Source organism: Elephas maximus, chromosome 20 (assembly GCF_024166365.1).
Source record: "Elephas maximus indicus isolate mEleMax1 chromosome 20, mEleMax1 primary haplotype, whole genome shotgun sequence".
Taxonomy (NCBI): domain Eukaryota; kingdom Metazoa; phylum Chordata; class Mammalia; order Proboscidea; family Elephantidae; genus Elephas; species Elephas maximus.
In genome coordinates this window covers 77,530,690-77,544,678 of record NC_064838.1, presented here as the reverse complement: position 1 = coordinate 77,544,678, position 13,989 = coordinate 77,530,690, and the positions used below count along the sequence as shown (strand labels likewise).

Below are 13,989 nucleotides of genomic sequence, written 5' to 3'. Positions count from 1 at the left end.
TTATATTCAACACATCTTCTGCTGTCTGTAAATGTGTTGGAAGCAAAGTGGAGTAGCGGCAGCTGTAATGTCGTAACTTCTGAAGATAACGGGTTCTAACTAGCTTAATGAATTTGTGAAAACAAGACTTCTACTTTCATCTAAATGTAGTAACATGACCTGATTTACATCAAAACTGAAACAATTTAAAGTCCAGAAAAAAGTATGAAAAAATAGTAATCAAGACTTTAGATATCAACCAAAGAAGGACAATGCTATCTATTGTTTCTAAGAAAATTTTGCCTAACCCCAGGCCTCGATGATTGTCTCCTATGCTTTATTCTAGAAATTTTGGAGTTTTAGGCTTTGTATTTAAGTCATTGGTCCCAACTTGGAATTGCTTCAGCACAAATTTTTGAAGTTTATCCTTTCTCCATTGAATTGCCATTGCAATTTTGTTGAAAATCAACCACATTATGTTGATTTATTTCTGGATTTTATAATCTTTTCCTTTGTAAATTGATGCATACTCTAAGAAAATATGAATTACAATAAAAATGAAGGAAATGTAGGAGGCATCAACAAATAGAGAGTAAAAAAAAATGGCTCAAATAACATTTGGTTCCAAATTAGAATATGATACAGGAGTACAGAAATCTCAGTTGTGTCTATAAATTATTAGTATACTGATTATAAAAGTTGGTTGGAAATGAGTGTGTACTTTACAGTTTTTTTTCCTTTGATATACATCATCCCAGATTTAAAATGCTTATATTTAATGCAGTCTAGAGGTATACTGTGATATCTATGCTGTTTATGACAAAAATAATTAGTTCTCCAGCCAGGGTTTCGTTAGTTTTTCTTTTCTTTTTAAAGTAGATCACAATAAATAAATCATAGATACGTAATGGTGAAAGACACCTAGTGTTGCTATATTCCAAGATCCAAGTAGTGGAATCAAGACAGGAATATTTAAAAAATGGAGGTAAGAAAGGGCCTCAAATACACAACTTTGATGGTGAATAGTCTCCAGTGGATAAGTGATATTGCCCTGTCTAGGGAATTCTCGTTCTCTGCCAAGGTCAGGTTGGAATGAGGACCTGAATTCCATGGGGGCGATAGGAGCGTTAGCCAGAGTTTCTGGAAAAACAACTTAGAATGGCTGGCAAGTAACAAACATCAAATAAATATTGAGGTGACATCTCAATACAACCATTACAACCATTATAATAGGAGGGATATTTTTATTTAAAGAGAACTTGTTGATTTGAAAGCATATATGTTCTGAAAGAGATACTAGTTCCAGTTAGGAGGGAATAAAAATTCTTAATAGAGCAAAACTTTATTACAAACCTTTGTATATATACACATATATTAACTATTGGACGTAAACAGTCTTACTGAGGGAAAAAAAAGCTACTTTAGTCAAATCTAGCAGAGTATGATTTTTTTTTTTTATGTTGGTATGGTTTTTGTGTTGGTATTCAATATTTCTTTTAAAAACACTATAAAACTCTGAATCACAGTTCAACAAATAACACATAAAAGCAATTTTAAACTAAAAAATGGACACTCAAATTAAAGCCTGCATATTTGGATTTCCCACTTTCCTAATTAGAAGTAAACTAAAAACAATATTGATACTAAAACACTTTGCAATCATAAAACCTGATACCAATACAGCACATTTAATTAACGATAAGAAGAAGTCAGGTAAATTGCTAAAAGTTTTATTTGGAGTAAACCATTTCTAATAAGCAAAACATTAGTTTACCTTTATTTGTACATGCTTCTATGACTCACTATACAATAAGATGCTTGCTATTTTAAAGAAGAGTCAATCTCTGTTCTTTTTTTTTTTCTCAAACATTTTAATTTCCTAGAAATACTTGCCTATTTAGAATGGTAGAATTAAAGAATAATAATATTAATAATACTTTACAAATACGGGAGTTCTCATTTTAAAATTATTTTTCCCTCACAGCACAGTTCTTTATATCTTAAAAGAAGTACTGACAATTTTTAAGTCAACACTTCAGCTTTTTAAGAAGTATTAAGAAATTACTGAATTTGAGAGAGAAAGCTGGTGTTGAAGGATTCAGGGGTGATGTCCAGTCTTTGTACTTACAGCTACCATCAGATAGGTTAAAATCATAACCAGCAGATATCAGGCACATAATAAAAAATGGTAGCGACATAACAATGGGATCTCTTGGTCTGGCTTCTTTTTCTGTAATAAGTAGCACTTGAATTCATTTTCTTTATTTATGTCTGAATAGATATTTTGAGTCTTATAATATGAAATTATAAGTTTAGTCAGGACTACTTATTGTTCTCTCTCTTTTTAGCATAGAAAATGATTTCTTACAGTATACTACATTAAATTAAATTCAGAATAATAGTTTAAAAATATTATGTGTCCCACATTCTCATAGTTTATACAGTGGGACACAGTGGAATATGAAAAAAAAAAACAAAAACAGTCCCTTTGTTATGGGAAGTTGTTGGGGTTAGGGGAAGATAAGACAGGCATAAATTCTCCTAAAAGCAATATCAAGTGATCAGTGAGTGACACACAGTTTAGAAGTAAAAGGATAGAGACTGAGATCACACTGAAATGTAATCACTATGAGATTCATGGGCGTCATCCCATTTGGTGAGTGAAATAATTTTAAATTTATTTGCTTTCGATTACTTAATTTTGACTGCATGTAACATGTATAATATCATATAAATACATAAGATACATAATTGAGACCTATATATAGAAACCGCTTTTGGTCTCATATCAGTCAATATCTTCCCTGTGTAATTTTATCACATTATATAAAATGCCATTTTATATAGATATGTGGAAGTAGAGAGAAAACTGACTTTATGGTAAACAGAACAACTTGGTAAATATCAGATGCAAAAATAGAGAAAGCATGTTCAAGAGTCAATGTCAAAAGTAATAAGGAGGAAGTGGTGATTCGGTTAAGAGAACAATGGATAATTTGAATGCTTAACAATTATTTATTGACTCTTGTCTTAGGGGGCTGTGTCCTGGCGATTCCTAAATCACAAATGTGATCATAATTATTGAATATAATAATGCCATATAATAAACTAAATAAATTTTAGGTAAGCCCTTTTTATCTTCTCCTTAATTCTCACAACTCTAAGATAGATATTTAGTTCAATATTTTTTTTTAAATATAAAAAATGACTTCATTTAAATAATGGCTCAGGTCACCTAAAACAGTAAGTATTGAAAACGTGATTCAAACCTATGTCTAGAAAAAGAACGCGAGCAGGGAGTTGAAATTCCAGCATGTGTGTGAAGAAGCAACACATATGCAAATTCTTTCAGTCTGTTTCTTCATCTATGAAATAACATGAGAGCAATAACCCTTAATCAAGAAAAATACTTAAGAAATAAATGAGAAAATATTATGGTAATCCCTTGACCTACAGTTTCCATTCTCATTTCTCGGATTCTATCTACAGCTATGATTCTATTAATTCCCTTCTCCCTTTAATTCCTAACTTATCCACCTAGGTCTCCATACCTGTAAAATTAATTGTATTTCTGCATGTCTTATAACTCCCTATCAAAATGTGCTTGCTCACATGGTCTCTAGTTAAAATGGATATTCTCTGCTATCGGTCTTTTTAGAAATGATGTAAAAATTATATTTTATAATAGTTTATACTGTCCAATTTTTATTTCCAGGTGCATCAAGTTCAGATGTATTACCGAAATGATAAATTTTATGAGAATAGCTAATGATAGGTGGCAGGACATTTAAGGATAAATAAACTTGGCAGAGTTTCTGAAATACCATAAATGCATGGTAAATGAAATATCTTGAAACATAATGCCTGATCAAATGATGTCTATTTTATTTTGATACATGGATGAAACAGGAATACAGATTCAAAACAAAGTGCATACAAAGAGTTAGAGCTACGGTATACAAGGAAGAAAAGGCACACACTGTACTTCAAAAGACTTCATGGAAGAGTTGAGGCATTATGGAAAAATTCAATTCAAAATTTAATGGTGAACAAACCACCAGGAAAAGTGTTAGATATAAAGGCTTCTGTCTCAGGACTTTGTTAATGTGATGAGAAAAATATTTTCATTTTGCTATTCCCACAGACAAAAAATGAAAATGCATAAATCAAGAGCCCATCACTTCTATTCAAATGTAAGCCTAGTATTAAATCTTAATTATGTTGCAATGTCAAGAATTTAGCATGCATTCTCTATTGAATCTCAGTTGTGTTGTTTGATGTAGAATTCCTGCTGGAATTTTCAGGGGGATTAGAAATTGTATATGCTACTTCTATACACCTCTTTAGTCTGCAGAATTGGAAAACAGGCCAAAAAAGATAAATAATTTCATCACTTTCACAGACGGAACACCAAGAAAACCTACTAGAAGTAAATCACACTTCGGTGATAGAATTTTTTCTTTTGGGATTCTCTGATATTCCTAATCTCCAAATGTTACTTTTTGGGATATTTTTCCTGGCTTTTTTGTGATTATCTTGATGGGAAATGGCATCATTATTCTCATAACCAGGGTTGACAAGGCTCTCCAGACACCCATGTATTTTTTTCCTCAGTAATTTTTCCTTCTTGGAAATCTGTTACGTGTCTATCATTATTCCCAAAATGCTCATGAACATTTGGACTCAGAATAGAAATATTTCTTTGTTTGAATGTGCGACACAAATGTGTTTTTTTCTTATACTTGGAAGTACAGAGTGTTTACTCCTGGCAGTAATGGCCTATGATCGCTACGTGGCCATTTGTAACCCTCTGCACTATCCCCTAGTCATGAATGGCAGGGTCTGTATCCAGTTGGTGACGGGCTCCTGGACTACTGGAATCACAATTCAGATAGGGCAGACATATCAGATTTTCTCTCTGCCATTTTGTGGATCTAACCAAATCAACCACTTCTTCTGTGATATCCCCCCCAATATTCAAGCTGGCCTGCGGGGACACCTTTGTGAATGAGATGTCAGTCTACATAATTGTTGTGTTGTTTATCACAGTTCCATTTCTGTTCATACTTGGCTCCTATAGCAAAGTCATCTCCACCATCCTGAAGTTGCCATCAGCCACAAGTCGAGCCAGAGCCTTCTCCACCTGCTCATCTCATCTTATGGTTGTGGCTTTATTCTTTGGATCAGGAATCATTACATATTTTCAACCCAAATCCAAACACTCTTCTGGAAGAGACAGATTTCTCTCTCTTTTCTATACCATTGTTGTCCCAGTGTTTAACCCTATGATACATACTCTGGGGAATAAGGACGTCATGGTGGCATTGAGAAAATTGCTACCTTAATGTTTAGTCACATTAGCCAGTAATTTGAACTCATTACCTCTTTTCTCATTTAATTCTGCTGTTGTATAATCAGAAATTAACTTTTAGTTTGATTTTCTGCCTTAGTATATATTTTACTCATTCCTGAGCTTGTCATTTTATGCCAGACTTTCTGATATTGGTGTTCTAGCCACAATTCTTGTATTGCAAATAAGAAATTAATTATTTTGACAAATCTCATGTACAGGTCACTAGTTTATCACCCCCAGAAATTAGCTGGTGATTTGAGACTGTTTACTGAATAATATAGTCTCTTTTATCTAGTAGTTGATGTCACAATACTTTTTCTCCTAAAAATCATTCCCTTTTACAGAGTTTTTTTTTCTTCTGTTGATTGTTTTCTTTATGTAACTATCACTTACTTTTTTCTTTTCATAGAGATATCTGCTAATAAAAAGTATTAAATATAGGAGAGCTATGGAGAACATTTTTTGAAACTATGTGCTTATATTTTCAGACATTTTACTCATTCAACATTCTGAAATTACCTCTTTAAGGTTTCTTATAAAAAAACAAATAATGAAAATATAAACTCCATGGAACAATACTGTAGTGGTTGGTGGATGCGGTAATGAATTTTTCAAATGTTTAAATCAGTTAAAATTTTAAACCCAGATTTGAAACAAGAATTAGATGAGATTGGAAGTGTATCAAGCAGCAATCTACTGCATCCTATGATGGTATTTGATTACATACATAATCTATAACAAAAGGTTGAAAGTTCAAATCCACCAGCCACTCCCATGGAAACCCTGTGGGGCAGTTCTACTCTGTCCTACGGGGTAGCTAGAAGCCAGAATCGATTCAATGGCCATGGGTTTGGTTTTGGTATTATGCTTTATAGTATTAATTATAAATGGTAATTATAAATGACAATTGATTATGTGTGTACGTATGTGTACATATATGTGTATACTTATATATACATGCCCTGATCATGCAGTGGTTAAAGCTCTCTGCTGCTGCTAACCAATAAAACTTAGTTTTTCAAACCCAGCAGCTGCTCCCTGGGAGAAAGATGTATCAGTCTGCTTCTTTAAAAATTTACAGCCTTGGAAATTATGGGACAGTTATGATTTGGACTTGACTTGACATCATTGCATTTGATTTTGGTACATATGTGTGTGTATTTATATATATATATATACATATATAGTGTTAATGTCCTCACATTATTTTATAGATTAAAAAAAAAACAGAGACTCAAGGTGTTTGCATAATTTTTCCTATTTCACATTCATGTGAGGATTTTAATTCACCATTCATGTTCTATTTCTAGACCTGGGCTTGAGTTAATCCTTCACCACTTAAATTTTTCCTTGATGTGGATGATTATTTAATCATTTATGTCACTTTTTATATTTGAAAAATAAATATGAAACTTACTGATTTTTTTGTGCGAATTAATACATTGTAAAGAGCACACTTGCTGTTGATTTAGCTTATCATATGACATTGTTATATTCTGTAATTATAATTATAATTAAGAAATTTCCTTAACATCTTCCCTTATCTTCAGCCTTAGGAACAAAGATATCATGGGAACAATTAGGAAGTTAAAATTAATCATCACCAAACTGCTTTCTCACTCGATATTATCTAAATAACTATTCATTTATGCCTTATTTCCACCACTCCTCCTCTATACTGTAGATGGAAGCTCCTTCTGTTTTGAGTGTGGTCTAAGTCAGTTGCTGCTGTTGCAGTTGTTCCCTGCCATCTAGTCAGAGCCTGACTCCCGGTGAGCCCATGTGTTACAGAGTAGAACTGTGATCCACAGGGTTTTCTTGGAAGTAACCTTTATGGAGCAGACCACCAGGCCTTTCTTCTGCAGAGCCATTGGGCAGGTTCATTCCGCCAAATTTTGTTAGCAGCTGATTGCAAACCACTTGTGTCAACCAATTTCTTTCTTAAATCAATTAAACGTTGCACGTTCTATGGTTTTCTATCTCCTGCATGCTTTACAATCATGGCTGGGTTAGTTCAGAAATGATGCCTTGTGGGTCACTTTTTTGACACTGGCGGTATCAGGAAAATATATTTTAAAATCTCCCCATTGGACACTATCTCAGTAAGGATGGAGAAGTAGAGGTTTATATTTAGGGACTCAAGTTTATATTATTGTTTGACTTAAACCAACATATATCATAACTTCTTTTACTGTATCCTCACAACAAACTCTTTTGATTCAGGAATTGTATAAACCACAATTTTATCCTTCCTCTTAAAAAATGTATTTTATTTCAAGTAATAGAAAAGCTGACATTTGTATTATGAAAATGTTATCAGATTCTTAAGGAGGAAAATGTTGAAAATATTTGCTACTGTCTATAGAACTGTCTATATGCATACTCATTTTTTTGAATATCAATGTAATATAGTTCAATGTAATATAGTTTTTGAATATCAATGTAATATAGTTCAATGTAATTTAGATGTGTTGGAAATAATACTGAATGTCATGAAAAAGTTCAGTTTACTTGTCCAATTACTTACTCCCATTACACAGTGATATAAAAATCAAGATCAACATCATGTACTTTCTGATGACCCATTCTCTCCCCCAAACCTATTCCTCCCATCAGTCTTTTCCATATGATTAAATGACTTCCATATTTATTCATTTGTTTAAACAAAAGTGTAATTATTATTCTATCACCTCTGATATGTATCTGTCAGTATCTCCAAAATGTAGCCACTTTTTAATTTTTTTTTCTCTGAGCCATCATTGTTATTAAGTTGGTTTCTCTAGCAATTATCGCCAAAGGAATCCACTTGTCTCATTTCTTAACCTCGTATGAGCCACAAATCCCAGATTACCTATAAACCCCAAAGCAAACTCACTGCCATCGAGTCGATTCTGACTCACAGTGAGATTACCTATAGGAATTAAAAAAAGAAAAGGAAAAATATTTTATTTCACCCCCTCAACTTAGAAATCTCCAATAGGTATATACTACATTTAGAAGAAAAATCTAACTCTTTGAAAAATTTAGCACACGCTAAACTCTCTGGCTTCATCTTTTTTGCATTAAGATATATTGTGGGGGAGGGAGGAGGAGCAAGATAGCAAAGTGAGTGGATGTTTCTATTTACTCCCCCAGCAACTAACCCATTGAACAGTGAATAAAAACAACCACAGACTGTGATCCCACAATTCTGGACAGCAGCTGAGGTGTTGGAGGGTTGGTGTAGATCCAGAAGAAGGAGAAAAGAGAAGCAGGAACAGCACAGAAGCTAGGAGAACCTACTCATTATCGTCTGCACCAGGCACCACTTACTTGCTGCAGCCCTTTTGAGATGAGACAGGGCAACACACCAAACAGGAAATGCAGGAAGGGAGCTAATATGAAGAAACTGTAGCCCCAGTTTTTAAGATGATACAAATTGACCATGGAAGTTCATGGGCAACACAATTAGGAGGGGGTGAAGGGAAACAGTGATACTGATAATGATGTTGAATCTCTCTGAAGCCTGATAGGGATGGGCACTAGGAACAGGCAGAACTTCACAGACATCAGGGCAAAAGGAATAGTTCAGACTGACTGGAGAGATAACGGGGAATGGTTGGCTCCCGGGCCACAGTGGAAAGCCACGGGAGAGCCTGTGCAGGGGTGCTCACGTAGGAAAGACATAGAAAACTCCTCAGCTTCACCCCAGGAAAGTTGAGCCCCACCACTTACTTCAGCATCTGTGACCAGCTAAATGCCCCTACTTCCACACATGAGAATTGACTTCCAGAGATGGAGCATCCAGAACTCCTGAAAAAGCAGTTAAAAAAAAAAAGAGAGATAAGAGTGTTCTCTAGTGGTTCTCAGGAGAAGATACCAAGCCCCCTGACTCTGGGTTGTTTCTGAGACATAGCAACCCTGTGGAGCGGAGTGGAGGTACCCTGTGGGGTTCCCAGTAGTGTGAGCTTTTGTGGAGGCAGGATGCCAAAACTTCCTCCTGCAGAATGGCCGATGGGTTGAGGCATCAGTGTTTTGGTTGTTAGCTGAACACTTGTCTGCTATGTTACTAGGGCACTCAATCAGAATATTTTAGTACAAAAAACAGAATACAAAGTTAAAAAGTAAATAAAAATAACAAAATGGCTCAAGTTCAACAAAACGATCATAAAACACACAAAATCATAAGATAAGAAGGACTAATCAAAAAGCAAAATACGAAGAGAAATGTATTTTTCCTATGAAGGTCAGTCTAATGGAAAGAATTGATAATTTTCAGATTATGGTGCTAAACGGAGCCTTGGTGGCACAGTGGTTAAGAGCTTGGCTGCTAACCAAAAGGTTGGCAGCTGGAATTCACCAGTTGCTCCTTTGAATCCCTATGGGCAAGTTCTACTCCATCCTAAAGGGTAGCTATGAGTCAGAATTTACTTAACAGCAAGTTTATGGTACTATGTTTAAATAAGCAAAAAGCACACAGAAAGCAAACTAGCTGAGATCAGAAAACAAATGGAAGGACGAAATGAGAGACTCAAGAAAGAAATTGAACACATAAAAAAAAGAGAACTACTGGAATTGAAGGATAAAACAACTAATTTAGAAAAAGCAAGAGAAACACTCAACAATAGGCTTGAACAAACAAGATAAAATAAATAATCTAGAAGATAAAATAACTGAATTTCTCAAGTCTCAAGAGAAACAAAAGAATTAAAAAATGTTAAAACCCAAATGGAAATATGGTATTCAATTAAGAAATCTAACATTAGAATTATTGGAATACCAGAGAATCATGACAACAATAAAAGACAGAGAGAATTTCCCAGCCTGACCATAGAACTATGCCTGCAACTACAGGAAGCTACACGAAACCCAATCAGAAGAGACATAAAAAGATCAATTCTGCACCATATCCTAATAAAATTCTTGAAAATCAAAATAAAGAGAACAATTCTCAAAGCAGCATAACAACAACACAATACAACTTACCAAGGGTGTTTCACGAGAATCAGTGAGGATTTCCCCCTGGAAAGTCTAGAGGCCAGAAGAAAGGGAGCAACATATATAAAATACTGAATGAAAACAATTGCCAACCAAGAATTCTTTATCAAGCCAAACTGTCATTCAAAAATGAAGGAGAAATCAAGACATTTCCAAACAAACAGATGCTCTGGGAACTTGCCATTACTAGACCTGTTTTGCAAGTATTTCTCAAGGAAGTACCCCACATATTCATATCAATACACAGGAACAACACAGACAATTACAAGGATCGAGTATATGGTATTTTTGGAGAATAAATTTAATAACTAAATACCAGAGACAATAGAAAATCAAGTTTATAAGAAATAAGCGCACAGTAAACTTATCAAACATAGATTGTATGTTGATGTTAATGGAGACATGCCAAGAGGAATTTAGGATGTTAAAATTGTATGTTAACTGTTGTTTATGTTATACGTGTGTAATTTTATATATGTGATAACCACTAAAATATCATCAAGAAAAGCATTCATAAAAAAAGGAGGAAGAAAGCACAAAGGCTTATCACAAGAAGCAGCTAAATACAAAGAAAAACAGAAAAGTGAGAATAAAAAAACAAATATACAAAACACTCAAAAAACAAATAATAAAATGAATGAAGCAGCCTCTTTATTTGCAGCAATAATGCTAAATGTAAATGGTCTAAACATCCCATGCAAAAAGCAAAGAGTGGTGGAATGGATTAAAAAACAAACAAACAAAAGAAACCATGATCCATCATTTTGCTGTCTACAAGACACACCTTAGGTATAAGGACACAAACAGACTGAAAATAAAAGGATGGAAAAAAATATTCCATGGAACCAGTAAACAAAAAAGAGCAGGAGTGGTCATACTGATATCTGGTAAAAGAGACTTTACACCAAAACCTATTACAAGAGATAAAGAAGGATATTAACCAAAACAAACCCGTTGCCGTTGAGCTGACTCTAACTAATAGCAACCTTATAGGACAGAGTAGAGCTGCCTCATAGGCTTTCCCAGGAGTGGCTGGTGTATTTGAACTGCCTACATTTTGGTTATCACCAGGCTCTTAACCACTGTGCCACCAGGGCTCCAAAGAATGACATTACATAATAATAAAAGAATCAACACAGCCAGAAGACTTTACAATTGTAACTATATATGCAGCTAACAGCAATGCCACAAAATACATGAAACAAATATTGACTAATAAGAAAGGAGAAATAGACAACGCCACAATAATAGTATAAGACTTCAGCTCAGCACTTTCAGTTATAGATAGAACATCTAAAAGGAAGATGATCTACAACACTGAGAACTTAAATAAAACAATAAGCCAACTGAACCTAACACACATATATCGAACACTCCACCCAGCATCAGAACAATACATACTCTTCTCCAAGGCACATGGATCATTTTCCAGAATACACTATATGCTAGGGCACAAAACAAGTCTCAGCAAATTTAAAAACATTAAAATCATCTGAAGCATCTTCTCTGACTATAACAGTATGAAGCTAGAAATCAACAACTGGAAAAATAAAGAAAAAAAAATACAAGGGAACTAAATAACACACTACTAAAAATGGTTGGCTCACAGAAGAAATCAAAGGGGAAATCACAAAATTTCTAGAATAAAATGAAAACGCAAACAATGTATCAAAACCTTTGAGACACAGCTAAAGCAGTAGTCAGAGGGAATTTTACAGAAGTAAAGGCCTACATTAAAAAAGAAGAAATATCCAAAATCATTAACTTGAACTGACAAGTTGAACAAACAGAAAAGGAAGGGCAAAAGAAGCCAAAATCTACCAGAAAAAGAAATAATAAAGATCAGGACAGAAATAAACTAAATAAAAAAACATTAGAAAGAAACAACGAAAGCAGAGTTGGTTCTTTGAAACGATGAATAAAACAGAAAAAAAAAAACTTGCTAAATTGATTTAAAAAAAAAACAGAAGAGGCAAAAAGCCAAATTAAACAATGAAATTGGTGACATTATAACCTATACAACAGAGATAAAGACCATACCTGATTACTATGAAAAATCATACTCCAATAAATTTGAAAACCTAAAAGAAATGAACAAATTCCTAGAAACACACTACCTACCCAACTAACACAAACAGAGGTAGAAAATTTCCACAGAGTCATTAAAAGAGATTGAAAATTTCATGAATAAACTGCCAATAAAAAAGTAGCCTAGGACCAGAAGGATACACTGGAGAATTCTTCCAAACTTTCAGAGTAAGATTAACACCAATACTATTCAGTCTTCAAAAACATACAAAGGAAAGGAACACTACTGAATTCTTTCAATTATACCAGCATATCTCTGATAACTGAAGACATCACAAAAATAAATAAATAAATAAAATTACAGACCAATATTCCGTACGAACATAGGTGAAAATAATTTTAAAAAATTCTGGCCAACAGACTTCAGCAACATATCAAATAAATCACACACCATGATCGAGTCAGATACATATGAGGCTAATAAGCATGATTCAACATCAGAAAATCAGTCATTGTAATCCACCAGGAAAATAAAACAAAGAGCCATATGATCACATCAATTGATGCAGAAAAGGCATTTGATAAAAATTCAACAGTTTTTCAGATAAAAATTCTTAGTAAAAGAGGAATAGAAGGAAAATTTCTCAACATAGTTAAGAGATTACATGAAAAATAAAGAGCCAAAATTACAATCAAGGGAGAAAGGATGAAAGCCTTCTCATGGAGAACGGGAACTAGAAAAGGTTCCCTACTATCACCTCTTATTCAACGTTGTACTTGATGACCTAGCCAAAGCAATAAGACAAGAAAAATAAATAGGCTCCAAATTCACCTCTGTTTGCAGATGATGTGATCCTATATGTACAAGACCCTAGAGATTCCACAAGAAAACTGCTGGAACTAAGAGAGGTTAGACACATTGCAGAGTACAAAATCAACACACGAAAATCAGTTGGGTTCCTCTACACTAACAAAGACTACTCTGAAAACGAAATCTAGAAAAGAATACATTTGTGACAGCCCCAAATAGATAAAAATAACTAGTAATTAATCTCACCAGGGACATAAAAGACTCACACAATGGAAATTATAAAACATTACTACAAGAGACTAAAAGAGGCATGGAAAAATGAATATACATCCTGTGTTCATGGATTGGGAAACTTAATAAATTGAAAATATTGATTCTACCAAAAGCTATCTTCATATACAATGCAGACCCAATACAAATTTCAACAACATTCTTTACTGAAATGGAAAAAATAATGACCAGCTTCATATGGAAATGAAAGAAACCCCAAATAGGCAAAGCAATACTGAAGAAAGAAAAAAGCAGGAGATCTCACACTTCCTGATATTAAAATGTACTATAGCCACTGTAACCAAAACAGCCTACTATTGGTTAAATGATAGACACAGACCAGTGGAAGAGAAACGAAACTTCACAGCCATCTGTGGATACCTGATTTTTGACAAGGGATCAAATCCATTTAGTGGAGGCAGAAACACTCTCTTTAATAAATGGTGCTGGCAAAACTGAATATTCATCTGCAGAAAAATGAAACAGGACCCAAAACTCACAACACACACACAAAACTAACTTAAAATGGATCGAAGACCTAAATGTTAAACCTAAAACCATGAAATTCCCT

At 34.0% G+C, this 13,989-nt stretch overlaps 1 pseudogene; it reads left to right on the top strand.

Moving 5' to 3' along the window:
• Nucleotides 1–1,544: 1,544 nt before the first annotated feature.
• Nucleotides 1,545–5,324, top strand: LOC126063732 (olfactory receptor 10AG1-like; annotated as a pseudogene).
• The last annotated feature ends 8,665 nt before the right edge of the window (nucleotides 5,325–13,989 follow it).